The sequence below is a fragment of the Xenopus laevis genome, chromosome 5L (assembly GCF_017654675.1).
Source record: "Xenopus laevis strain J_2021 chromosome 5L, Xenopus_laevis_v10.1, whole genome shotgun sequence".
Lineage (NCBI taxonomy): Eukaryota > Metazoa > Chordata > Amphibia > Anura > Pipidae > Xenopus > Xenopus laevis.
The window spans coordinates 137,982,972-138,010,010 of NC_054379.1; the positions used below are offsets into that span (position 1 = coordinate 137,982,972).

General features: G+C 38.9%; 1 long non-coding RNA gene across 1 annotated transcript in view; it reads right to left on the reverse strand.

The window, feature by feature from the left end:
* Window positions 1–21,355: 21,355 nt before the first annotated feature.
* Window positions 21,356–27,039, reverse strand: part of LOC121393827 — a 62,253-nt gene continuing 56,569 nt past the window's right edge. The window contains exon 4 of the long non-coding RNA XR_005961391.1: window positions 21,356–21,450. This is a non-coding gene — a long non-coding RNA (uncharacterized LOC121393827). The remainder of the gene's footprint in view (window positions 21,451–27,039) is intronic.

Sequence of the window (27,039 nt, forward strand, 5' to 3'; positions counted from 1 at the left end):
TGAGCAGAAACCACAAACGCATTGGATATCAGTACAGATATCATCGCAGAGACTGGGACCTTCCCCATTGACTTATACAGGACCTTGAGAGCTTATAGATGCCGGGGTTTCGAATTCTGAGTTTTTAGACCATTGGACTAATAAATCTTGAAAAGGTTGTAGTTTTTTTTTCCTGCGAAAACCACGAATTATTGAGGTTCAGATATTCGGACCTTGATTAATTACTCCCTTAATATGTTACAGAATGGCCAATTCTCAGTAGCGTTTCAATTAGTCTTTATTATTTATTTATTCGTTGTTTTTTTTTAAATGATTTGCCTTCTTCTTCTGGCTCTTTCAAATGGGGGTCATTAAACCCCATTTAAAAAGCAAATGTTCCTTAAGGCTACAAAAATATTGTTATGGTGTCTTTTTATCACTCATATTTCTCTTCAGACCCTCCATTATTTATATTCCAGTCTCTTCTTCAAATGAAGGCAGGGTTGCTAAGGTAATTAGGACCCTAGCAACCAGATTGGTGAAATTGCAAACGGGAAAGCTGCGGAATAAAAAGCGAAATAATTTAAAAATCACAAATAATAAAAAATTAAAACCAATTGCAAATTGTCTCAGAATATCACTCTCTACATCATACGGAAAGTTAACTCAAAGGTGAACAACCCCTTTAACCAAGTACAGTGGGATGGTAGAAGTCACAGAGAGGATTTTTCAGCTTTTCCAAGTAACAATATAAACCTACAGTGAAGTGATTGGAAGAACTGTCATTAAGGTCAGCCCCTTCCTGCTATACAGCACAACTGTCAGCAACTCGTAGGGATCAACTCTAAGCAGAACCAGGGGATGCTCCGTTAATCCCCAGAACTCGAGCTCCTCTCCAATCAAGATGACATTTCAGAGATGGAACTGAAGCAGAAAATGCAAGTCCTCAAAATCTACATGGAGATTAGAGAGGAATCTGTATTCTACACTCTTTCACTGCCAGAATGGCCATTCCAGCAAGAACAGCTATAGAAATCAAAGCATAGAAATAGTTACACAGTGCTGTTCCAAGCCTCATTATTATGGCAATGAGACCCATTACCTACATGCTTATAATCAGCTTAATTATATTTCATTATTCAATAAATGCACATTTATTTCAAGATTCCGGATTAAAAAAACCACAAAGGGATACAGAGATACTGCTTTCAGTTGCAATTATATTTACAAACAAGTTTAACTTTTAGCATGTTACAGAATCGCTAATTCATTTTAATTGGTCTTCATTATTTATTTATGTTTTATAGTTTTTGAATGATTTGTCTTTTTTCTGACTCTTTCTAGCTTTCAAATGGGGGTCACTGACCCCATCTATAAAACAAATGCTATGTAATGCCACATATTCATACATATTCTCCTATTCATATTCCAGTCTCTTATTCAAATCAATGCATGGTTGCTAGGGTAAGTTGGACCCTAGCAGCCATATTGCTGAAATTCACAACTGAAAAGCTGCCGAATAAAATAACTCAAAAACCACAAATAATAAAACATGAAAACCAATTGCAAATTGTCTCAGCATATCACTCATACTGTACATCATATATAATATACATCATACTAAAAGTTAATTTAAAGCCTAAGAATAAATATGGAATAGGAACACTTTGTTTTATATACTGAACTGTACCAGCAATGTTTAGCAGCCAGAGTTTGTCATCATTTGAGTGTCAGTGACACCGCACATGCTCAGAAGGGACATTAGTTTTCCTTTAATGACATGGAGGGGGGCAAAATATCTATATAAAGTATTTATTAGTCTATGTGTGATATGGATAGTATGTTTTTGGAGCAGGGTCACTAATACATTTGTTAATTTGACACACAACTGAATATCTGTCCTGGCAAAAAGTAAGTGCTTTAATGCAGCATGTCTTTCTTGGATGTGGATAGGCATTGAGTGTGTTCCCTAGCAGGTACACTATCCCATTGCCTCTGGCAAGCTGAGTGGCTGCTAGTGTAACCTGTGAGTAGTTTGTATATACACAGAGTGTTGGGTATATAGCCTGTCATGCTGAATGCTAAAGGATAGATCTCCTGTCACAGCTCACTGAGTCTCAGGTTTGCAGTGTGTTATTGCTGCTTTAAACAATGGACACTTATTACACCTCTCTGTCCCTCCAGGGCTTATAGCGCAGAGGATGTAGCCACTGACTGAGCTCACAATGAACTTTTTTTAAAGGGGGACTATAATGCTTTATCCTCCCATAGGGCATAATGATTTCCCTATATTAGATATAATCCTTTAACCTCCAATAGGAAATAATGATTTATCTTGTATAGGATATAATGCTTTACCCTCCCATAGGGTATAATGATTTATCTCCCATAGGATATAGTGCTTAAGCTTCCCATAGGATATAATCCTTTAGCCTCTCATAGCCTCCCATTGGAGATAATGCTTACGCTTCCCATAGGATATAATGCTTAAGATTCCCATTGGATATAATGATTCAGCCTCTCAGTGAATATAATCCTATAGCCTACCATAGGATATGATACATTGGTCTCTCATAGAATATAATGCATTAGCCTTCTGTAGGATATAATGCTTTAGCTTCCCATAGGATATAACACTTTTACTCTTTATAGGATGTAAAACTTTAACCTCCCATAAGATAAAATGCTGTAGCCTGCAATAGTAAATACTTTTTGATGGTTTAGGAATTTCATAACATGGTCAAAAATTAGAGAACCTTACCAAATTTGAATCTATTATGTTTTTGTTAAATATAGCCCTAGGTGGATTTTTCCAGTATTCAGTACCCTTATGGGAACAGTACTTTGTAGACCTCTATTAAATTTCAGCAGCCCCATTAAGCATACTGTTTCCAATAATCCTATTTAAAGAGCTGAAAATGTGAAATCAGTGCAGCCCTTAAATGGTCAATCCCTGCACCCATTAATAGCTGAAAGCCATTATCACTATACTTCAACAACATCCAAACAATCCTATTTCACATATATAGTATATATATATATATATATATATATATATATATATATATATATATATATATATATATATATATATATTATATTGTTTGACATAAAATAACATATATTCACAAACAACAGAGTGCTGATCCTCTGTTCGTATATTACAATAGATTTGATCGTGCACCTCGTGGTTTGTGTGCAAGTTTAAAACAGAAATAAGGGGTTTTGAACTTGCTGGTCCCTATGCCCTGAGATCGAAAGATGGGTACTGCCATCACTGCAGGTAACTAAACCAAGTAATGTATACAGCAATATATGTATCTGCATCATACATATTCACAATCATATATATATATATACTGAATGTACATATTGATCTAAAAATGGGAACCAGCCCCCCTATTTAATATGCCCCTGGCTATGTACAGGGCAGGGGTCACTGTGTTTGCCTGTTACCTGCACACAGGTGGGCGCCTGTATTGTCCATAACTGTCAGATTCAGAAGGAGGTGGAGGTTCTTCCTTACCTTGAAGAGCGTTTGAAGTTAACGTTGCATCTTCCTGTAATGTTACACCTGGCTCTAATCACTTAAACCCGCTCTTATCCCAACAATCTGCCCCATTAAGGCAAAGACCCAGGATGTGACGCTCAGAGCACAGGAGCAATTAGCAGGAGAGATATTGATATAATTATCGGCAGAGTTTGTACACGCAGAAGGAAAGATCTGGAACATTCCCAGGGCAAGAAAAATTTAGCTTTTTAGCAATTTTTTTGTAAACTTAAAAAATAAGATATATGCCTTTTCTTTAATTGCACCCCTTAAGCTCTGGAGGGATCTAACACCTGTTTGGCAATGGCCTGTTTCTAAATAAAGACAGAATGCCAAATCATTGGGAAAAACAATATGCATATAACACCCAGCGTCCACATAAATAAAAAAATAATCTAACAATAATGCAGAGAAAGAACAAATGCCCTGTGTAAAGCCTAGTTGTCTATAGCAATGGTTTCACTGTCCTTCCCTAAAAACAGACAAGCTCCATAAATGACACAGTGTTGCAATATACAGAGAAGGGTTGGGCAAATTTGACTTGTTTCGATTGGCCAAAAATTTGCCGCTGGCGAAAATTCACTGAAACGCAAAGCAGCCAATAAGAAATTAACTCTAGAGAAAAATGTACATTTTTTTCTGAATTCCCTTGTTCACCTTTAATGATGTAGAGAGTGATATTCTGAGGCAATTTGCAATTGGCTTTCATTTTTTATTATTTGTGGTTTTTGAGTTATTTATTTTTATTCAGCAGCTCTCTAGTTTGCAGTTTCAACAATCTGGTTGCTAGGGTCCAAATGACCCTAGCAACCATGCACCGATTTGAATAAGAGACCGGGATATGAATAGGAGAGGCCTGAATACAAAGATGAGAAATAAAAAGTAGCACTAACAATACATTTGTAGCCTTACAGAGCATTTGTTTGTAGATGGAGTCAGTGACCACACATTTGAAAGCTGGAAAGAGTTAGGGGAAAAAGACCAATAATTCAAAAAATATAAAAAAGTGAAGGCCAACTGAAAAGTTGCTTAGAATTAGCCATTCTATAACATACTAAAAAGACAAATCACCACACTTATGGAAAGGCCATAGATTCCATTGGAAGATCCCCAATGAGACAGTACTTCGACTATTGAATTTTTACTTCGAAACGTTCGATTCGAGGTCATAGTCGAAGGTCGAAGTAGCCAATTCGATGTTCGAAGTAGCCAAAAAAATACTTTGAAATTCGAAGTATTTTTTATTCTAAGACTTCACTCTAACTAAGTAAATGAGCCCCATAGACTTTGGCTTAGAAGTACATATAGTCCACAGCAAAATATTTAAATCTGCATTTTCCCCCCGAGGAATGTAAGTTGGATAGATGTGAAAATTGTGATAATGGCCTTATTAGTGATACAATATTCCCAGTACACCTGGATAACTGCCACTACAGGGAAATTAGGCCTGCCCCAACCTGTAACCCCTTTACATACATCCAACCATGACAGATCATTCTGGGGCCCATCCTGCATAGGGATTAACCTGCATGCCTCATTTCACTGCCCCTAAATAATCAACTGATTCAAGGGGAATATCTGACTCCAAGGGCTGTACTGCTGTCATGGGAATTAAAGCACCTGCTGTCCGATCTAATGCTGTTATTACAGGACACACAAATGTGCAAAGACTGGATTCGTTTAGCCTGGTCCAGCGCAAATGATATTGTCTGTTTTACAATATAATATACAAATACAGATTAGATTTCTGGGGAAGAGATTTAGCACAAATTCAGGCGATTTTGGGAGACTGAAGTGACACATGGGTTTTACCACCAGCGATTCACATTATTGCCTATGGGAAACTTTTATAGGAGATTACAGCAGATTAGTCTCCCGCAGAAGCAGAGATTTATCGCTAGCGAGTCACAAATAGAAGATGGGGTGGCAGTACTACTGAGGTCTGGTCTTTGGCATGATGATATCATATTTCAAATAATGATCATTTTCATCATGTCAGTGTCCAAATAGGATTTTACTGGGCCACTTCAAACTGAAACAAATCAAATGAATTGACTGGGGTCACAGTCCTCCTTGGGTCCTGATAGCACAACTGAAATTGCATCCTAAACTTGGGCCACGTGAAGTGTTAAAACATGTATATAAGAGAAAGGGGGCGCTAACTTATTTAAGGCAGTTATGTGTAGAAACTAAATATGCACACGAATAACAAAGTCCAAATACTCCGAAGGTCAAACCCTCAATATTGCAAGGGTTAAAAGGAAATTATCCGGCAGCTCCAACAAATGTTCCACGTGCTGGTCCCAAGCAGGCAAAGTCTACAAATAAACATAAAAGAAGGGGCACACTCCATTATGTAAAATTGTACCAGCACCTTTAATCACAGGAAAATATATTGCACTTATTATTATTACTAATTTAGCAGAAAATGATTGTTCATCAATAAAGTCTGTTAAATCTGTTTCCAGCACGTTTTGTTGTGTTCTGACTTTCTCAAGGGTGTATAAAGCTCGTCCCTTCTTTTATGTTTATTTGTTCACATGAAGTGTGAACCAAATTCTGCAGAAAGTGACGATTGAGGTGGAGGAGGGGCTCCACCCAGATAAATGGTACCCGTTATTGGGGGATGATGCTTCCATATCCTCTTTCTAAATTCACAAGCAGCATTTATTACCCAGATCCTAGAAACATGTAATCTGTTTGCACGCCATTCTTGGCATACAATTGCCTATAGTGGGAAGGCCGAGCCTTTTAGAAATGTGATTAAAAAATAAAACAACATTTCACCATTTTTTTTGTTGAAGCTTTGTCTTAAATAGATGTCTCCAAATGTTAATGATTCTGTATGGAAATGCCATTGTGCAAAGCAGTATTGTATTCAGCCAAGAGCTGCTGGCAAATAATACTGGACCTATCAGCACTTGGTAAAGCCCACAGCAAGATCTTATACCCCCATGAAACTATATTGGGGAATAAGCACACAATGCCAAATATGTAGCAAATGCTACACTTGAAGAATTACCCCACCCCTTTCTCGTGAGTGGAGAATAATACTCAGTGCCGGGTGAATAAATCTATAAAGTTCCATGGAATTGTGAGCAGCATACATCTATTCAGCTAATAGGATTCACCTGCCAGAAATCTCTCTAAGATGTTTTTAACTACAGATGGAATTCATCTCCGTCTGTCACCACGTATTAGCTTGAGTAATGCAGACAGTAGAGTTCGATGGCAGATAAACAATTGGGCTATATAAACTTCCCATTACTCGATCAACCTAAAGACTTCAGATCTCTTTCATCCTGAAAACTATCTTATATCTATTCCAGGCCATCGCTGGTTCATGGATTATTTTTGCCCTTTCCACTGGTAGATTATTCTGTGTACCAGAGCTGTCTTCTTAATTGGATGAAAGTCCTGATTGAGGCATACTTGGGGTTCCCTCCTAGACCAGGAATACTATGGTCTAGAACTTTTCTGATTGAAGATGACCTTCAAAAACCCCTATGACATTACATGGTCCATTAATCCTTATTTGTCTCCATGGTATGGACTGAAGTCCCTGACACTTCAAATATCACTGCCTGTAACCAGACAGTTATATTACCTGTATAAAGGCAATACAGCCTAGGTCTAAATACTTACAAATGAATATGTCAAGATTAAAGAGCACATAAACCCTTCAGAATAAAAATTTGTGAACACTTTCAATTTAATGTTTCTGCGTAAATATGACCTAAAGGTGAACTGTTTTTCACAAAAGTCATACAACTAGGTGAGAACCAAGTTGAGCCAAAAATGTAATCCTTGTTCATGTATCCAAAGTTATTATATCCACATTATACATTTTAACCCATTCCTCAATACAGAGCAGCTTCAACTCATGTGGTGGGCTTCCTCATATTAACTGCCCACCTTAGCTCCTTCCACAATGTTTCTAATGGATTAAATTCAAGACTTTGATTTGACCATATTAACTCTCTTCTGCTTTAACCATTCTTTGGTGGATTGATTTTTATGTTTAAGGTAGTTCATTTGCTGCATGACCCACTTTCTCTTAAGATTCAGTTCACAGACAGATACTCTGACATTTTTTTGCAGAATATAGTGGGACAATTCAGAAAACCAGCAATTCATAGTTCCAGCAAGCTGTCCTGGTCCAGAGGCAGCAAAGCAGGTCTAAACCAGGTCCAGACTGAGAATTAAAATAGACCCTGTCATTTCAGGTAAACAGCCCCCACCAGCCCACTAAATAGTGATTTTCTATGGTACCTTATAGCAGCCCCTCTGGCATTTGCCAGAACCCACAGATTGCCAGTCCAGGCCTGGTCTAAACCATGATATTGCCACCATCATGTTTAACAGATGGGATAAGGGTCTTATGGTGGAATGCCATGTTCGTCAAATATAATGCTTTTTATGAAGCCAAAAAGTTCTTCTGACTTGTCCACCTAGTCTTTAACAAACTGTAGACTGCCAGCAATGTTCTTTATGGATAGTAGTGGCTTTTTCATTGCAACCTGGCCATTTACACCATTGTTGTGTTCTCCTGATGGTGGATTCAGGAACACTGACATTCACCAATGCAAAAGAGGTCTTAAGTTCCTTTAATATTAGCCTTGAGTTGTTTGAGATCTCCTGGAGTATTAAAGCCTTGCTCTTGCTGTGATTTTCATTGGTCAACATTTCCTGGGAAGCATTACAATGGTGTCAAACCTTTTAGATAACGTTTTGTACCTTTTCCAGGCTGGTGACCATCAATAACTGTTTTCCAGAGATCCTCCGAAAACACCTATGTTTGAGCCATGACATGCTTCCATGAACCTGTGTAGTTAACATTAGACTTGGATAGTGAATTCCCAGATTTTTGTTCTTTAAATAGGGCAAGGCATCCGACATTCACACCTGATTCAATCCACTGATTCAAACACGGGACACACACATATGTAACTCCGGATCATTTATTTAATAAGAAAATGAAGAAATATAATGTTTTTTGACTCATTTGTCTAATTAATTTGACATTATTTAGTTTTACAGCTGGCATGAACAAAGCACATTTTGGCCCATTTTCATAAAAAAAATACAAAACATTCAAGCACCACTGCATATACAAGTGGAGTATTATCCCTTTAACTCTGCATGTCTTTGATATCTCAGTTTGTGCCCTGTAATGAGTTCCAGAGGTCCTTCTTCATTTGAGATGCAAGAAGGCTGCTCCAAGAAGGGTGTGTGCTTAGCACCTTCATATGTGCGTAGCACCTTCATATGTGCCTAGCACCTTTATATGCTGAGTGCTAAACAGGGCTAAAAGCTGGCAAGGTGACCAATACACAGCACATGATTCCAGTTATCCAGCGAGTCTGTAGGCCAAACAGTTGGATACTGTGTGATTTAAGCATCCATGAAGATTACCAAATAGCAGATTGGAGTGGAAGAGAGGAGGAGCTCCTTTTACTTTAGTATCTCGATGGGCATGGCTGATTATAACTGGCAACATCAGGTCATGCCATAAAATGTCCTGCTTTCCTAGTCTGGCATGTTGGGAGGTATGCTGTCACACGGTGTATCTCAAACTGTGAGGCAAGAATTTCTTTCAAGGCCGAATTGCACAGTTTAGGCCTGAGAGGACACCTTATTCAGCATAGCTGGTTGTAATTGTTCAACTTAAAAAAAAAATACCTCCTGGTGTGTCAAGCAATATATCTTGATAAAGACCCCAGTGAGGGTCAAAATGTTGATCTAAATTAAGTTATTTTTTTCTTTCTATAAAGTCCCTTGACTGCAACAGCTTTTTTGCAACTTATATATATATATATATATATATATATATATATATGATAATATAAAAATAAGACAATATAGCTTTTATGGCCTTTTGTAAAAAAAAAACCCCCAGTACACTGGACATACCATACAGTTAAACATAGCCAATAGGAGAAATGAGAATCATACAGTATACAATTACAAGATATAACCAGCCACAGGGGCGTAACTATAGAGGAAGCAGACCCTGCGGTTGCAGGGGGGCCCAGGAGTGTAGGGGGCCCAGTGAGACCCTAATTAATTAGCAATTTTAATATATCTTGGTAAAATAGGCCAACTTATAAATATTTTGGGGCCCTAAATTGAATTTGCTATGGGGCCCAGTAACAACTAGTTACGCCACTGATCAGCCACACCATAGCAAAGCTGGAATCCCAGCCCCAATAGCAAATTTTAAATATAAATGTAAAAAAAAAGAGCAAAAAAGCTCATGTGAAAGAAGAACTGGAATGTAGGCAATGCCAGGATGCAGAGACACCAAACTTGGGCACATATGTGACACTGTGCAGTTTAACATGGAACAATGGAGGCCAGTACTATGTAGCACTGCAGGAGGAGGAGTTAGTGCAACATGATGCTCTATTATCTGACTTGAGGGGTATAAGTGGCTCATCCTCCTTACTTGTTCTGTGATATCGGACAAATATTTATTCTACGTTTTTTCTTTAAGGCCAGACCCCAAACATCTTCTTACCTAAGGCTGTTCTGGAATTCAGATTCCCATTCTCGTTAAAATAATAACAGCAAACTTCATAATACACAGAGGAACACTGGGCAAATAGAAATGTCTTTGTCTGGAGGATTTATACCTCCTTTTAATATAGCACCTTTCTAATGGAAAAGGCTTATTGTACAGTTTGATAAACTGGGCACTGACAGACAGACCCATTTCCTATACGGCAGCAGTAAAGTGAGTCCTTACGGATCATCAGTCAGGTGCATATAGCCTTTAGCACCTTTTCTGCCCCTATACAGAATGTTCTCTTTTGCAGCCGCTTCCTGACAAGCCTTTCTGACAGTTTGTAGTTGTCTCATTGTGACTTTGTACTCGCCCCATCCATCAATGTCACAGAAGAAAGGAGTGAAGTTGCGCCCCTATCCCGTCTGGCTGGAAGCTCCTTGTCTGACACTTGAGGATCTTACCAGTTAGTGAATGCTGGGGAGCTGACAACTGTCCTGCTGTGTTTACACCAGTTTATCCCTGAAGAGGTTTCACACAGTGACCCTCGCCATATCTAAGTGGCAGAAGAATCTCCATGGATAGAGATCAAAGTCATGGGAAAAAGTGGAGGAATGTCTGCCTTCTGTTTACATCCTGGATCATGGCTGCTAGGTATAAACTGAATTGGAAAAGGGCCCTTCAGGGCCCATGATAACAATGTAGGGGCTCCAGCCATTGTAGGAAATTTGGTATCCCCCTACTGTTCTCATTGGGTAGGTAAGAGGTAGGGTACAACAGTACCTGGAGAGCTACAGGTTAGACTTTCCCTAAGAACTAAATATAGCTTACAATTTTTACCATAACATTATTCTGCTTCTGTTTTCTTTTTGATGCCAAAAGTGAATCTGGAGATACTGATTGTTTAACAATCCTATAAAGCTGGACAACTCTGGGGAAAATTAAGAGGCTCTGTCATAACGAACATGACTTCTTTCTACAGCAAAGTTTGTGCCACTGATAATGCCTACTGCGGATACTGGGCAGAGGATGCCCAGAGAATAATATCTCTATAAATCATGCCTAAGGTGTGTTGGGATGTAAACAAGAAGTCTTTGTGCCTCCCTAAAATGCACTAAAGGCGTCCCTTGCTGCCAGCTAAGTGTTTTTCTGGATTGGCAAACATTAGGTGTCCCCCACAAGTCCCAGGGAACATTTTCTGGCTGTCCCAGGTGTTGCTGAGCTGCCACAGGACCAGGCTGTCTGGAATGAGAGGAATCCTAGCTGCTCACACAGCTGTCCAGTCCAATTGTACAAGGGGGTCTCACAGCTGCACCCCAACCCCCATTCCATTACAGGAGCCAGTGACAGACAGCTCCCAAATGCAGCCACCTGGCCTCCATCACCTCCCCCCCAGATGGAAAGTGGGACTCAGCAGCAGCACTTAGTGTTGCATATCCAGACGGGCAAGGTCTTGAGATCTGATGGGATCCTTGGGAGGGGGAGACAAGAGACTCTGTTGGAATGTTTCAACACCGCATCACTCCCGGCTAATTGTTACTTTATCCTTGTGTCACCGTGCAGCCGCAGACCTGACAGACATTAGCAGAGCAGGCACATTACTAATGAGCACCTCCCATCCACAGTGGCACCAAACCATTGACACTGACCATTGCTGCACACCAGCCTGTTTGGAATGTTACATTGCTGAGACCACTCTGCTCTATGTAGGTGAGGCAAGGAACTCTAAAGCAGCCAATCCCCCAAATTAATCACTTTGTACCTGCTCCATTCCTGCTCACGTGGTCTCATGCCGACAGGACACCTGTGCCATTATTTCTCACAGTTCATTCTACTCTCATTTTGGGAAGCACCTGGAAACCTAGGAGGCAACAATACAGATATTAAAATGACTTTGAAGATGCAGGACTCAATACATCATGGTCCTCTCTTTAATCCATTTTAATACCATTGTTGGACCAAACAGTCCAGCAAAACTCTCTGACAATTTTGTACCTTATTTTATACCATTTATACCCTATCAAACCAAATATATATATCGTTCCTTCCCATTTTATGAAAAGTTTGTTTGGACAAACAATCCCTGTTTTGTTTAAAGGGTAAGGCATTTTTCAGTAGCAGTATGCACAAAATGTCGCTGTCTTAAATATATTGATAATGGGTTGAGTGCAGAGGACTCTTGTATTTGACTATATATATATATATATATATATATATATATATATATATATATATATATATATATATCTATCTATCGATAGATAGATAGATATCTATCTATATATATATATATATATATATATATATATATCTATATATATATCTATATATATAGATATATATATATAGGACCTGTTATCCAGAATGCTCGGGACCTGGGGCTTTCCGGATAACAGATCTTTCTGTAATTTGGATCTTGTAATATGCTGTATAGATAGATTAAATCTACAATAGGCTGGTTTTGCTTCCAATAAGGATTAATTATATCTTAGCTTGGATCAAGTACAAGGTTCTGTTTTATTATTACAGAGAAAATAAACTTATTTAGAAAAATCTGGATGATTTGGATAAAATGGAGTCTATGGGAGGCATGCATCCTGTAATTCAGAGCTTTTTGGATACTGGCTTTCAGGATAACAGGTCCTATACACTATATATATGTAGAATAAAAATAGATACTGAAGTTTGCACACCTCAAAAGTAGATGAAATCTGGGTGCTCATGCATTAAAGTAAAATACATAGTTCATTGCACTAAGGTCTCCTGTGAGGCTATACAGTAAACAGTAAATGAACAGTGGCAGTGGCTGCTCTTATCTCTATTGTCTCAGTATGAAGCTGTCACAACATCACAGCCAAGTGTAAAGCTCACACTCACAAGTCCTGTCTGGCAAGAGATAAGCAAATAATATATCATAGTTTGTCAGTGAACAAGCTCCGGTCATAGCCCTGGACAATGTGCAGGAGGCAGTGATGACAGCAGTGTGTGTGTCTAGTTGTGGGTGCCCAGGTATACAGAACATTACAAGACTTGTATGAAACAGCAGACTTGACATCATGATTTGATTGACAGGGGAGTGACTCAAGCCGTACCATTAATGAACACCAAGCATACACTTCATAGGAACTACTCTGCACTATCCCTGTAGCAATCGGGAATAAACACCTATCAGTCTAAAATGTTTTTGTTTAGTTGCTATAGGTTACATGGGGTAAAATGTCACCTGGATTAGCAAGTTCTGCCTTCAAGGGAAATTTACCAACTTGTCAGAAGTAGGTGTAAAAGTAACATAAAAACGTTGTATATGCAAACACATACATAACAAGTGAATAGCAAATGTGGGAATTTTACAAATTTTTGTGGTTTACAGACAGAAATTTTTGTATTTCCCATTTTCATGTTGCTTTTGGGTTTAATTATTTAGAGCAAAAGCATTATTTTTAACGTCCATAGTGAAAATTATACAAAATGATCCATAACCAGGCCTTCTCCTGCCATGAGACAAGGTGGAGAATCTTTTCTTTAGGCGGTATGGAGAGGCCAGTTATCTATGAATTTTAAGAGCCAAATTTTCACTTTTTTATTATTATTATTATTTTCAGGGATGCACCGAATCCACTATTTTGGATTCGGCCGAACCCCCGAATCCTTTGTGAAAGATTCGGCCGAATACCGAACTGAATCTGAATCCTAATTTGCATATGCAAATAAGTGGTGGGAAGGAGAAAAACATTTTTCTTCCTTGTTTTGTTACAAAAAGTCACACAATTTTCCGCTCTAGTACTAATTTGCATATGCAAATTAGGATTTGGATTCGGTTTGGCCGGGCAGAAGGATTTGGCGAATCCGAATCCTGCTGAAAAAGCCAGAATCCTGGCCGAATTCCAAACCGAATCCTGGATTCGGTGCATATTTTATTAACATTTATTTATATAGCGTCAGCATATTTCGCAGCGCTGTAAAGTAAATGTGTTTATACAACTAAATCACATGAATTACATACAAAGAACATATGGAGTTACATACATCACAATCAATACCGGTACAAAAGGTGAGGAAGGCCCTGTGCAAAGGAGCTTACAATCTAAAGGAAAGGGAATAAGACACAAGGTGTGGGAGTGGGCAAGATTAGAATTGAGTGGGTGAGAAATGTGGTACTGTATGTGGTGTTGAGTTTGGTAATTAAACAGAGTGAGGGTAGGCTTCTCTAAAGAAGTGCGTTTTAAGAGATCTTTTAAAAGCAGAAAGTCGGACAGATCGTGGGAGAGAATTCCAGAGGAGGGGTGCAGCCCTTGCAAAGTCTTGAATGCGAGCATGTGAGGAGGTAATGAGAGAAGAGTTGAGTAGCAGGTCAGTAGAGGAGCGTAGTAAGCGGTTGGGTGAGTATATAGAGATGAGATCAGAGATGTAGGATGGGGCAGAGATGAAGTGCTTTGAATGTCAGGGTCATTAGTTTGAATTCTATTCTGAAAGGTAACGGAAGCCAGTGCAGGGATTGACAGAATGGCGAGGCAGAGGAGGAGCGGTTGCTGAGGTGTATGAGCCTCGCAGCAGTGTTCATTATGGACTGGAGAGGTGACAGTCTCTGGAGGGGGAGGCCAATTAAAAGAGAGTTACAGTAGTCTAGACCTGATATGATGAGAGAATGAATAAGAATTTTGGCAGCATCTTGGGTGATAAATGATCGTATTTTGGATATGTTCCTTAGGTGGAAGTGACATGATTTAATAAGTGACTGGATATGAGGAGTGAATGACAGGGCAGAATCTAGGATAACCCCAAGGCACCGGGCCTGGGGAGAGGGGGTGATAGTGGAATTGTTAACTATGATGGATACATCAGGGATGTTACCGGTGTTAGTTGGAGTAAAGAGAACCATTTCAGTTTTAGAGACGTTTAATTTAAGGTAACGTTGCGACATCCAGGTAGAGATAGCGGACAGGCAGGAGGAGACGCGAGTTAGGAGTTCTGGGTTGAGGTCAGGAGAGGAGAGATAGATCTGAGTGTCATCAGCATAGAGGTGATAGTGGAAACCATACGAGTTGATTAGATTGCCGAATAATAGGGGACCCAGGACAGAGCCTTGAGGAAATTTTTTAACGTGGAAATACGGCTCTGCTAGTGCAGCGAGGCTATAGCGATCACTGAACTAGCAATGTAGTGCCCCCCCCCGGCCCAGTTCCGATGCTAAAAGTTTAAATTGCCTCAGTTTATCGTGGCGGTGGAGGTTTCGTGAAAAATGCCTTGAAATCAATGTGTGGGGGTTTTGTCGTTTTATTCAGTGGCATTATTCTTGCGTATTTTTCTGGTGGCTGCTGTCACTGGTACAAAACAATAACTTTCTTGATAGATTTCCTTTACACTTAACAGAGAAAGCAAGATGTCCCAGATATGTCTTTAATAAACTGAAAAAAACATAAAATTGCCTCCTCGCCCCTTTAAAACTAGATGTGTTTACAATCCACGTCCTTGAAAAAAGGCTAAAAAGTGGCCCAAAACATTTCTGTTTGTCCATGATCTGAAATGAGATGATTAAAGGCTTTTTAATTCTGAAAGGATGGTGCTGTTCATTTATAAGTTTACTTCTAGTATGTTATAGAATGGCTAATTCTAAGCATCTTTTAAATTGGCCTTTGTTTTGTATAGTTTTTGAATTGTTTGCCTTCTTCTTCTGACTCTTTCCAACTTTCAAATGGGGGTCACCGACCCCATCTAAAAAACAAATGCTCTGTAAGGCTACAAATGTATTGTTATTGCTTCTTTTTATTACTCATCTTTCTATTCAGACCCTCTCCTATTTATATTGCAGTCTCTTATTCAAATCAGTGCATGGTCGCTATGGTAATTTGGACCCGAGCAACCAGATTGCTAAAACTGCAGATGGGAGAGCTGCAAAATAACCCCAAAACCACAAATAATCAAAAATGAAAACCAATTGCAAATTTTGTCAGACTAGATCTCTCTACATTATACTGAAAATTAAATTAAAAGTTAATGACCTCTTTAATTAGCCAATTAATTACATGTATACTGCATATATCTGTGCAGTCTGCAGCAAACACATTTATTAATTGCTAATTAGCCATTAAGTATGTGGAAAGTTTATGTTTGTTTGATAGCAAGAAAACTAAAAACCAGCCTATATGCAAATATTATAATGAACATTCAGTATACTTTGCTTATAAATAAAGGGCAGTACAATAAAATCTAAGGGAAAACAAATGGCTCAGAATGTTTTTTAATTGGGTGTTCTCTTCATACATACTCAGCTTTTTAATTGCCATTAGTACATTAAAGGAATCCCATTGCTGCCTTTTCAGTGGCAAATATAAATCTGACTGCATTTTATCAGCATTTGAAGGAAGTTGGCGAATCCCTGGCCAAGGGTTAAACCTCAGGAAACCACCCAGGGATTATTTTGCTTTCGGTTATGTCCATCATTAAATGCAGTCCCTCTTCAGCCTGGCACAGCACACCCCCTAATGCAACCTGCACTCCTGGTAAGCGGGGATTTGTGACCCTAACACACAGCAGCTGGGACCCATCTCACTTGCACCAGAACAAGCCTTTCAACCTCCCAATTCCCAGCTGAGTTTTCTAGGTAAAAGGCTGCAAAAATTCCAGCTTCTTAGGAAACTCTATAGGGAGCAGGCTTAAAATACTTCTGCCTTTGCTTTTCCCTTTTATTTTCAATTACCTGTGTGCACTGGGTTTCATATCTCTCCTATCTTTATTTCACTTTTATACTGCACAGAGTTCTAATAACAAAAATCCACATGATGGTTGTTATTAACACCTGTTTCCCATTCCGTAAATCTGAGGTGCAAATGGTGTTTACTATAATTGTGTGGCCTCACCCTCCGTACTGGAAGTTACAGTAATGAAATAAATTAGTGGAGACAGGAATGCCAAAATAACACTGTATAAATAACACAGTATATTAAAGGAAAAACGACGCAATTCTGCTTCTTACAACTAACCCGCCCCTCTCAAAATTGCCTGTGACTGAGGAAAAGGGTTCATAGAGTTGCATGTACTGGCTGCAATTATCCTATTAAACATATACACATAATAAATGGAGGAACCAGGGGCAGCAAGGAAACCATAGCATAGGATATATGGGGTACAGTCTTTTCTTCAGTTGTTGCCCATTCTTTACACCCAGATACATACATGGAGCAGATTTACTAAAGGGTGAAGTGACTTACGCTGGTGATGATTCGCCAGCGTTATCGCTTTCAGGCACTTCACCGATTTTACAGGTGCAGATGTAACTTCGCTAGCGAAAGAGACAGACACTAGCGGTCATTCGCACTCTATCGCCAGGTGAAAGGAGGTTACTCTACAAATTCACTAAGATGAGGATTTGATTGATTGTTATCTCTTTTGCCAGACTTGCCTTCGCCAGCTCAGACCAGGTGAAGTGCACTGGAGTGCATAGATCTTCTTCAATCTTCTGTTACTTACATCATATTTTTAGTGGAAAAAGTTTCTAAGTCTAACGCGGGTGTCTTTATACCTTTTTTCAGAGTGATAGCCTACAAAAGTCCTTGAATTTTTTTTAACATTAACTATACAGTGGGCTCACGTGTAGGTCATTATAACAACTCTATTTACTACTTTTTTAAGGTTAAATGGACTTGTGTAATGTAATGTCTTTGCTGAAACATATACGTCCATTCAACTTTAAATTTCCCACCGTATGCAAATTAGCTTGAGCAAAGACCTCTAATGAAGTTGGGCTAGGCAGAATTGAATGGTAGCGAATCTTTGCTTTGATTGCTGATGGAACGCTAGCGAAAATTTGCCAGCGTTCAGCGCCCCGGACGCATCTTTGAATTTTAGTAAGTCTGAGCGAATAGGCGATGACTGCGAAGCCGTCGCTGGTGAATGTTTGCCGCTTGGCCATCTTAAATATATTGAACATATGGACAAACAATGCCTGTTTTGTTTAAAGGGTAAGGCATTTTTTAGTAGCTGTATGCACAAAGTGTCTCAATGTCTTAAATATATGGATAATGGGTTGAGTGCAGAGGACTCTTGTATTTGTCTATACGACATGCACATAAGGCCAATGCACTAACCAGGGGAACCACTTAACATGCAGACTATGTTACAAATCAAACAGGTACAGCCTATGAAATAAACCCAGAAGTAGAGATAGTCACAATCTACAATGACATTGATATACCTTCATTTTAATGCAAGATCAGGGGCGGAACTACTGGGGGAGCAGGGGGTGTGAGCGGGCAAGGGCCCGCACCCCCTTAGGACCCCCCGGCAATCCGCGCGCCGCAGCGGCGCATATTCCCGGGCCAGTTCCGGGTGTACGGAGGGGGGCGGGGCCCGGCTGCATGTCCTGCGCCAGGGCCCGCCCCCCTCTAGTTCCGTTTCTGTGCAAGATTTTGGGATAATTTATTACACTGAGCTTCGTAGCAAACTACAGCAGCTCTGCAGAAAGATCAAAATCAAAGTCTGATCATGTTTGCTGCACATTGATTTACTATATATATACTATATGGCTAAAGTGTATATGCTAATTGCTAATAACACATAATTTAAAGGGACACTAGCAACCATGGGGGCTTTGTCATTTCTGCTCTTCTGAAAGCTGTTTCCAATCTCCCATCTCTTACATGATTTTCTAGCAAACTTAAGGTATGAAAATCCAAATTATGGAAAGATCCTTTATCCAGAAAACCCCAGGTCCTGAGCATTCTGGATAACAGGCCCTATATCTGTATTCACTAGGGCAGTGATCCCCAACCAGTAGCTCGTGAGCAACATGTTGCTCCCCAACCTCTTGGATGTTGCTCCCAGTGGCCTCAAAGCAGGTGCTTATTTTTTAATTCCAGGCTTGGAGACAAGATTTGGTTGCATAAAAACCAGATGTACTGCCAAACAGAGCCTCCAGTAGGGTGCCAGTCCACATAGGGGCTACTAATAGCCAATCACATCCCTTATTTGGCGCCACCCAGGAACATTTTGCATGCTTGTGTTGCTCCCAAACTCTTTTTACATCTGAATGTTGCTCACGAGTGAAAAAGGTTGGGGACCCCTGCACTAGGGAGTGCCTAACAATTTGCTTATTCCTCTAATATGAATAGGACATTCCCTGTGTTCAAAAGCCACCTTGGAGTTCCATGACTTCTATGTATATCCTTATAATACACAAAAGCCATGAATATCCTGTAAATTATATCCCTATAAACGGTGAGTTCTGATGTCATTTCTGTCACATGACTCATTGAAATTTGTGTATTATAATAAATAAAGTACCCCCGGTTGTAAAATATGAGGATATTAGAAGTTACCTCGGAGTTCCATGACCTGTATAAAAACACTCGGCCTTCGGCCTCGTGTTTTTATATGGTCATGAAACTCCTCGGTAATTTATAATATCCTTATATTTTACAAGAGGGGGTACTTTATTCACTATATATTTAACACTATGGGGTAAATTATTCCCTATGCATGTATAAGATCTATAACTGGTATACTTGGGTTTTCTGGATAAGGGGTCTTTCTGTAATTTGGATCACCACACCTTAATGCTACTAAAATCACTTATACATTAAAACCAATCGGATTATTTTGCCATCAATATGGATTTATGCAGCTCAGTTACCATCAAGTACTACTATTTTATTATTACAGAGCAAAAGGAAATCATAAAAAAACACTAAATTGGGCGCTAAGGGAGATGGAATTATAAGCACCTAAATAGATATGTACAAAACCTAAGCTGGTATGAAGAAAGGAATGAAACAAACAGATAGCAGAAAACCGTCCTCACACAAAAGTTGTATTTATAGCATGAATGAAGTGATATATTCAATTACCAGAATTTTACTCTCAAACCTGCAGTTACTGGAGGAGACTGATATGTGGTTCACTTAATATGTCACTTTATATTAATACTACTGTGTGTGCTATCATTAAACCAGATATTTCATAAATAATGTGTTTATTGAAGAATTACAGTGGCACATGCAAAACTATAAATGCACATAGCTTTTTGCTCTGTAGAAGAAATAGTTATGCATTTTTTTGTTACTTACTCCATACAACCACATTTCTCTCCTGAGACCCAACCATTTGGCACTCAGTCTACAGACTGGAATAGGACAGGCCATTGGCTGGAAATAACTGCAGCTTTTCCTCTCCAGTCGATATTCAGGTGGCAGACCTGGGATGGAATGGTGCCACCTTGTGGGCACCTATGATATTTCCTAAAGAGTTGTGAAATTAAAGTGGTTTCCACAATGCAGCAGGCTCACTACCTAATGTGTATAGCTGGGAACTAAAAAAGTTTTGCACATTTGAACAGGTTAAGGGCTCTGAACTATCAGACATTGAGCTTAAAGTATCCAGCTTGCCAAAAGTTACTATGTACAGCCCCTACTTTTATGTAGTCTCAATAAGTTTACCTTCAGAGAAATCCCCAGGATACAGTACTCTATAAGAACAACCCCAAATATGTGCTTGGAAAGTATTAACTCAGCACTTGGTATTTCTTACAGGAAACAGGGTTCCTGTTTGTCCTGTCTATTACTGACCTGATTGTCTCCTTTATTAGGGAAACCCATCCCAGTAGCAAAAAGCATCAATTAAGGACCGAGAAACGTGAAATCTCAGTGGTAAAACATAAACCAATTTGACAGATGGAAAGTGTCCAGATGGATTAAGCTCTAGATCTGTCATCGGACGTGTGATTACCAACGACAGCTCTCTGTTTAAGCTCCTCTGAAGTAAGGATTTGCGCAAAAAAATATGAGCCAGTCCAAAAATATGCCACTTCTACTGTTACATGCTGTTTATTCTTAATTTAGAGCAACAATGCCTAAATCAACCAGCATGTTTCATTAGCAGTTAATGGTATGAAACCTCCAGAATGTGTTTGTATGAATTGTTCCAAGTACGGGAGGAGGTGTATGATAAACACAGTTTTAGGTTCTTTCTTAGATGGGGAATAATGAAAGTTGAGAAAGAGTTATCCTCCCCAAATAAAGTATAGAAATATAAAACCATGGAAAGCCACCTATGTTAACCTCCATTCATGTTTGTTGCATGTTCCTGCGTCCCCCAAGGCTGCTCATTTTCATTGCTGATGGAGAAAAGAATAGCTGGCAGACATCTTGGATTTGGATTTTTTTTCTTGATCCAATATTATAATCTGAAAAATAAATATAATAATTTATAATGGGTTTTTGCCATCAGTAACATAATGCTGCCCTACACTAAAACCAAGGTGGTAAAAAAATAGGCCTATTGATGGGATTCTAAAAAAACGCCACCAGGACGAGCTTTTACCATTTTATAACATTATGAGCTGTGACAGGAGGTCAGGGGTGCTTGACTGCTACTGTTCTCCACTGGTTGAAAGCGGCAGTCAAAATGCCTGAGTCCCAAAGACCTAAGAGAAAAAAGACCATCATTATTGGCTGTCACAAGCCCTAAAGAGAGAGACCAGTACGGGAATCCACTAAGCTGGGCTAAAACTGTATTTAGGAAAATGCCTTATAATGCACAGTTAGTCTATTATTTAAGTTTTATTTGGGACGAGTTAAAATAAGCCCTGGCATGTCAAGTGCACAGAGGCCCAAACAATCCCTCCCACAGTCCCAATAAATAGCGACTGTCGCACTGCTGCCTATTTGGGACTTTTTCATTCCTACACCCAATACCAAATTGATGAAGGCTGGGATAATACTTAACTTTTGTTGCTGAAGTATAAATGATTTGGTGAGGAATACCATTTTAAAATCCTATTCATAATAATACAGTTCGGGACCTGGGGGTTTCCGGAAATTTTTGTAATTTCCGTATCTTTAGGCTACTAAAAAAAAAATCATTGAAATGTTAATTAAACCCAATAGGATTGTTTTGCCTCCAATAAGGATTCATTATATCTTAGTTGGGATCGTACAAGGTTCTGTTTTATTATTACAGAGAAAAATTTAATTATTTTTTAAAATGTGAATTACTTGATTAAAACGGAGTCTATGGGAGATCTCCTTTCCATAATTCAGAGCATTCTGGATGGTGTGTTTCCGGATAGTGGATAACAGATTTGTGGATTTTGTACCCTAAACACTTCTTCATTTGCAACAGATATTTTATAAAAGGTTCAAGCCCCATTTAAAGTCATCTAGAGAAAAACAAACATACAGATATTGTGCTTTTGACTTAGAAAAGTTATCCCTGCATTCCAAAGAATCCCAGAGCAGTCATGGGCCAGCCAAGGGTAGGTAAACCTCTCCTAGAGTGTGAAACACATGTATGAATCAATACGTAGACAGGCAGGACAAGGAGGTCAAAGCATATTTACCAACATGATCACATCCAGGGCAGGCGTCATGAAAGAGTATCACCTCCAGAGCTCATACGACTAGTCTCAGGCTTAAAAAAGTGCTGATATGCTATGCGGCTTGACGTGACCTTGTGGCTGCACCTTATCAGATAGTGGCTCAGACTGTGCTGGGCTCTGTCTCATTCAATACTACCTCCTGAATCCTGAATGTCAGGGGCACACTCATGTCCCTCTCTACAACATGTAGCATGACCTTGTCACTAGATTAGCAGAGAAATACTTGTATAGTACTGGGATTTTTATTCTGGTGCAATTCCCCATGTAGCAGCTGATTTTTCTCTAACGTGAGTAATTATAGTCATAGAATAAAATGACTTTGGGAATACAAATCCAAACTGCAGTGCTGCCTGGGGATACAGTGTTAGACTGGCTCTTTGCCTTTCATTATAAGCTCTCGTAGGTAATGTTGTTGTACTGTTAGCCAGTAAAAATGTTACAGGGCAAACCTTTTGAAATAAAAAAATGGCAAAGTGGTATAAAGGTGATACTTTTATTGGCTAACTTATATAATCATCACAACATTTTACTTCCTTTTTCACTGGTATCACCTTTCTACCACTTTGTTGTTTATTTATTTCAAAAAGGGTTGCCCTGTAACATCATAAGCTCTCTTACCCCTTTAACTCATAGTCAGCTATTGATCAGTGCTACACACAAAAAAAAGAAAGCTCTACAACATAAGGGAACGTTAACCCTAGATGAACTTTCAATATGTAGTTAGACAATCTGCAGTTGTTCTCCATTTTGACATTTAAAGGATCTGATTGCTAGGCTCAATGACATCAGCAGCCAGGCATGTGTCTGAATAAAGGATAACTAGTGAGAGACCCTTAACTGAATGATAAGCAATAAAACTTATAGTCATAATAAAAATATAAGAATCTTGCACCTAGGCCTTCTGGCACTGCATCTGCACTCTGCTTCTTGTGATGGATTTTAAATCAAGAAGCCTCTGATTTTAGACGCATCTGCATGTCAGAGTTCTAATGGTGGATTTTGGAGAGAAAACACTCGTGTGTGCACACTAACAGACAGGTGGCATTTTTATGATGGCAGCAGTGGAGTAAAGACACTATGGGTTGTATTATTGCAAGAGGGCTTTCTGTGCCAATATGACTGTGAGTGTACAGTACTGCTTACATTCATAGCACTCACAAAATGATTTGCAAATGTTTATGTCCCACAAAGGTCTGATACAGTTTTAAACAATGGGGTGTACATTATTCCTCCTTCCGTCACACATTAAGGATGAAAGATGGGAGGGGACACTGTGAAAGAATTTTCTCACGCACACCTGCATGCCTGTAAGCTCACACTCACTCAGCCGTGTCACACACTTACTGCTGTGCGGGTTGCTACTACAAAAGGGAATTTAAGGGGCAGATGCCTGGCAATCATCTTATACTGTGTGTGTGTCTATATATATATATATATATATATATATATATATATATATATATATATATATATATATATATATATATATATATATATATTTATATATATATATGTTTTAATCTTAAATAAAGTATTGTGCTTTTATGATACTTAGGGGCAGATTTATCAAGAGTTGAAGTGAATTCGAGGCAATTTTCTAAATAAAAAAATTCAAATTTCTAAGTATTTTTTTGGATACTTTGACCATCAAATAGGATACTACAACTTTGACTTTGAATTCGATTTGAAGTAAAATCAAATATTCGACCATTTGATAATCAAAGTACTGTCTCTTTAAAAAAAACTTCGACTTCAATACTTTGCCAAATTAAACCTGCCAAAGTGCTATGTTAGCCTATGGGGACTTTCTAGAGCAGTTTTCTACGTTTTTTGAAGACGAAGAAAAATCGTTTGATCGATGGATGAAATCGAATCGAACGATTTTACTTCGACCGCAAAACGGTCGAACTCGGTGGAAAAAACTTCAACTTCGATATTCGAAGTCAAAGTAAAGCCATTCAATGGTCGAAATTTCAAAGTATTTATTGACCCTTGATAAATCTGCCCTTTAGTATTACATTTATTGTTCCACAACGATAACAGGTTCACTGACCGTTTTGATACATCAGTTTGACACATTGTCACTTTAGTTGTTAAATTCTTGCACATATTTAAGTAGCTGGTAACATTGTATTAATGTGATCACTGGATGGGAAACGATACACATTCTTTATTGGTTTAGAAACCCATATCTAACTATGTATGTATTTTTTACACTTCACTAATATCAATAGTTGTACTAATTGATTCATTATGCACGCAGCACTTTACTGATTGTGATTAATTAGTTGGAATATGCATGAGGCACTCGTGGGTGGAATGATTGAGGGCGTGGTATTTAAATTGTCTTGTATTTTGGTGTTGGCACATCGTGACGACTGTCCCCAGTGGATCAAAACGTGTCGATGTCCAAATTTATTATTATGCATTAAAGAATTATATTTGCCTTGATTAGATGATTGCCGTGAGTGCTTTCTTCCTCTACAAATATATATGATTTCTGGTTAGCACCCGGTTAATGCTTTTAAGGAGAGGTAAGTGCCGGTACCAAACATTTGTGTATATAGCATTACATTTCATTTATCCGAATGTAATCACCAAATGATGTGTTGCAGCCTGATGTCCACTAGGAGTTTATACTGCATGAGTAACAGCTCTGGCATAACAGCTTTCCCTTCCACTTCAGTCTCAATATTCACATACATACATATGTCTATATATATATGTGTGTGCACAAAAGGCATGTGCATGTAATGTATGGGTTTATATATACATATAAGTTATTTTTTATTTATTTATATAGCGCTACTTGAGAACGAAGCACTGTACAGCAGAATAATAAATATAAATAAGTACAAAATAAGATATAAATAAATACAAAGTACAGTTACAATAAATATTAAGAGCTTTGTGTCAAGTAGACAAGAGGATGGAGGTCCCAGCCCCGTAGAGCTTACAATCTAAATGGAAAGGTACATAAATAGAGCAATGTTAAGTGCTATATATATACTATATAGGCCCCCGTGAAAAAAAATCTTCGGAGGGCTTGGCGCAAACTCTCTCGCACCTGCCCACTACCTGCCCCACACCAAAGTCTCCCAGTCTCCTATGTCCCCCTTCCCCACTGCAGGTAAGAGAGCGACTGGGGGTGGGGTATTCTTTTCAACTATAGAGAAAGCAAACCACACAGCCTGGGCCCCCCTGTTCCCATCATGACCAGAGGGTCTGCTTCCTCTATAGTTACACCACTGCTTATATATGTACAAGAGTAGAATGTATGAATATGATATATATACACATTTATAAAATATCTGTTTGTTCTATCATTTATATAACAGTTGGCTGCAGCTCTGCCATACTCCCAGGGCTGGATTTAATGCTGGTGCTCCCCTAGGCCACTCACACTTTATCAACCCCCCACCTGCTCTTCGCTGCTTTGCCGGTGCTGTTCCCCCAAACGCTGGAACTTTTTCCCATTTCAGATTACTATGCAGACAATGATATTTTAAAGATGGCCGTATACCTGCAACTTTGTGGTTACTTAAATGAGCAGCTTTTGGGTCAAACATGGTCTCATAGCTCTGGTCATTTTATCCAACTCATGGCTCAAAAGTACAAATGTGATTGTAAACATGGATAGGGCTTTCCTGATACCACATAGAGAACTTAGACATATAAATCAAAATACAATATTAAAAAATGTAAATCCAACAGCAAAGTTTTTTAGAAATCCATCTGCAATATATTAAAATATACCTTATGGGTGAACTCTCCCTTTAAATGCACTGCAAAGAGCAATAAAGTAACACTGACATAAGCGTAACTTGAATTTCTCCCAGTTTATTTAAAAGTGTCTCATTTCAAGGCAGCCCTGCGAGCCCTTCCCTAGTCCAGCAGGAACCTCAGATAATTCATTAACAACACATTTCCTACAGTGTCTGCTCTCACTCTGCCTCGTCTCCCCATTTTGAGACAGTTTGATGTGATTTGGGTTTAATAACGTGCACTTGCGGTGTCATCAGACACAAGACAAATGACCCTGGGTGAAAAGTAATGTTTCGGGTGACCGTGTTCCCCTGTAATTGGTAGCTAAAAACATCTCGTCTTACACATACAATCACATTTGCACGCGGCCTGTCTCCAGAGGACTCCCAATATTTGTGTTTTCTGACATGTTTTTGTGCTGTGGACATTAGTTTTGGTTATTTTACTAATCTGATCACTTGGATTGGCTCAATCCATTAGTGGAAAGTGTTTATGTGAGGTTAACAAATTTACTGCTTATCGGGAAACTGAGCTGATGTACAGACACACACAAACACCAGCCTGTGCTCAGCAGTGTAAATATATGGGCCGGGAATCTGTTGGTGTATTACACACAATTGTGCCTGATTCACAAAGGTCACCTGATACAGCAATAAACAATCATATTTGGATGGCAAGATACACGTGACAACTTTATTACCAAGTCTATTGTGGGAAATCACAAGTGTTGCTAAATATGCAGGTCTATAAAGATGTTGGTTCGAAAATTGTGAATTGTAGATCCAGCACAAACATAAATACATTTTTTTACTGATAATTTTGTGAATTCCCCCAATGAGGCCTTAATGAGAACTTTTTGCTGAATAGTAT